A 3,029-nucleotide genomic window follows, 5' to 3' on the forward strand; every position below is an offset into this window, starting at 1 on the left:
CGAAAAAAATGCATCTGCTAGCAAAAGCATATTCGAGTTTGCTAGCTCAAGGAAATCTAAATTATCGTGATTTTCGGCCCAAGTGATTTTTTCTTCCAAGGGAAACGAATGGGAAGTAGGGACAAGGGGGCTAAGGGTGAAGAGTCCAAACTTACCAGAAACCCCGAAAAACGATCCCGATCACCGGCTGTTCCACCTTTTACCGGATTGGCTCTTCTAGCTTCATCTTCTGGCACCGGCTTATTAGCAAAGTACTTCAAGCTGACCAGCGGCTGCACTTGACCGCAGGAAGTGGGCATCTCTTGTTTTTCTTTCCTCCTTGAACAAACAAAACCGACTTATTAATAGCTACCTCCACTTTTTCTCTTTTACAAAATTAGTGCTTGTTTCCGCTCTTCGATACTCGAGGGATCATAGTCGAGGGTCCAGAGCGACCCGAGTCCAATTATAGAGTTTAGTATCGCGCCAGATAAAATATGACGCAAACCCGAAGCCGAAATGTATACACACATATAGCCATTGCCGTTAATCGTAAGGGGAGGAATCGAAAAGGACTCCTAGATGAATAAGAAAAACTATGAGACATCCGAGACGATGGGTTTGGCTTTGGTCCATGTTCAGCTTCTGCTCCGGCATCTGATTCCAATTCTCTCTTGGAGACCCTCTTGGCGAAAAATAAAAGGGACTCCGCCCCCGCTCGTGTGGGGCACGCGCCTGTCCAAAGGGGATCCCACACCTGCCCCCTACTCATTGTGGCTCCCGGAGTAGGTCCCCAACGTGCACCCTCCTAGACAAAACTAGAGCCGCCAGTCTCAGTAACGGCTGAGCATCTGCTGGAATCTGCGAGGGATGCCGGCAGGGTCTGTCGAGGTTATTATTGGCATTGTGGCGCGCGCGCGCACCTACCCATGCACGCATCTATGCGTAAAGCCAGTTCACGCACGCATTGCGAGCCCATGTGTTTGTGCGAAGCGCACCGAGGGTGTCGAGGGTCGCCATTCGGGGTGGATGGACCAAAGGTGCTGTAAAGGCATCTGTCTCTGGGTTACATACGACGTGCAGCAGTTTGCCATCCACCCGACCAGCCTCCCTGGTCGACCTGATATCGGGACTCGATCCACAGCCTACAGAGTCATACCGATCCTGTACCATTTAAAGGGCTGCCGTATGGCCTTCGTTTCCCAGTAACGAACAGATCGTTCGATAGATGAAATCGGGGTCCAGCTTCGGTCGGATCCTTCGGACTTCCGACTCTCTCGAGGCTTCTCACGGTCTCGCGATTCCAGCGGGAAAAATCTCGAGTGGCACGTGAGAAGCGAATCCGAGTAGCTCAGCCTCTCGAGTCTTGAAAGAGTGAGAGAATGATGGAATTATTGAATGAACGAACGAGCGGCAGGTAACGAATTTCCAAGGGTTTGCATTAGCGGGAGATTGGTCCAAGTGGCACGGAGCTGCTGGTTAATTCGCTTTTGAGTTCTCGGAGCGTCGACGCGGGACTCTCAGGAAAAAGCGCTGAACAAAACTCGCCCGTATCGCACGGAACTAAGTATCTAGATCGACGCAGAGCCAGCTATTATTATTCGTAGCGCACCTGGGCACTCGAGAGCTCCAGGATTTGCAATTACCCTGCCCGAAGGTACTTTTATTCCGACGTCCAAGTCGGAGCCGGAAGGAAATAAAGATTTCCGTTGAGCGTCGATCGTTGTAATCTCCCGAAGTCAATTGTTCTCATCTCGGAAAGCCAAGATCAAAAAGATCGAGACGGATCGGTTACGCAGAGAGAAACTAATTGAATTATCCAGGCTGTCTGCGAAGCTATAGACGAAGGTAGATAGGTAGGTGGACTATCGTGGCTCCTCGAAACTCCTCCTCGTGAAGCACAACTGCCAGGCTGAGGGAACACCTCTCTCCATTGTTATGCAAGAAAGTCGATATCTCCGCTCGATGTATGATTGATAGCCGTGAAGCATATTAGGTCAGCGGGCGCGCTACCATGGTAGCCTGGTAGCACCCAAGCCGCCAGTCTCGGCAACCTCCGTCTGCCAACTCGGGACAACCAGACGGAGAAAGCAATGTTGCAATGTGGCCCAGTCACTTTGCTCCTTTGCTCCTTCGCTCCTTTGCTCGTGCGCTCGTGATCATGACGATCATGACGATCATGACGATCATGACGTTAGGCCTGATACACATACACGCAAGACGCCATTAGAGCAGCCTGTTCTCCTGTTGGTCGCCCCTGGACCCCAGGACCTCCGAACGCCATCGCCGTGGCACGCGCCCGTGTGAGGCTCTACTTTTCAAGAGAAATCGGGGATCGTCCCAACAAAACAAGACGCAGCTTTTTCTCTTGACTCTGCAGACAGAGCCTGGACGCAGGAAGCTCCGTTTCCGTAGGCGAACGTAGCTTTGCCGTTTGAGAAATAACCAGAGGGCAGTCGAGTTAGGCACAAAGCAAATCAGAGCGTAGTCAGCCGGCGGAGGTGCGAAGGGGTGGAAACCCGGGAGGAGACAGATAGAAGTCGTGGAGGTTGGTTGCGGAGTCGAAGTAATCTCATTAGCCACGCCGGGACGCTCGAGACGCTCGAGACGCCGGGACGGCGGCCTCACTGATCCGTGTGTTGATCGCGGGGCTTCCGACTTGGCCACATTGTCCACGCGCGCAGATTTACTGCCTTTTCTTGGATTTACGATTTTCGAGCGCGTCCGCCGCCGCGGATCGTAACTCCGGCCGTTCTCGCCGCAAAGGGAACTCCTTTGTATTTCACGGGCTTTGTCCCGCATGCGGCATTATTCCGCGTACTGTATTTTATTCGTTCGCTCGGGCGCGGGTGGTCGCTCCAAATCTGTTCGCGCTCTTTACTCTTTTTTTTTTTTTAATCTACTAGCTGGTACTCGCAGCATCTCTCCCAGCTCCTCTCTTTCTTTCTCTCGCTCGGTCGTTACGCTGCACCCACACAGCTGTACTGCCAGGACATGGACCCACGGACGGACGGACAACCGATGGCACGTGCCCTGTCGAGTATCGATGG

This window comes from Cephus cinctus, unplaced genomic scaffold (genome assembly GCF_000341935.2).
Source record: "Cephus cinctus unplaced genomic scaffold, Ccin1 Ccin1_scaffold0123, whole genome shotgun sequence".
Lineage (NCBI taxonomy): Eukaryota > Metazoa > Arthropoda > Insecta > Hymenoptera > Cephidae > Cephus > Cephus cinctus.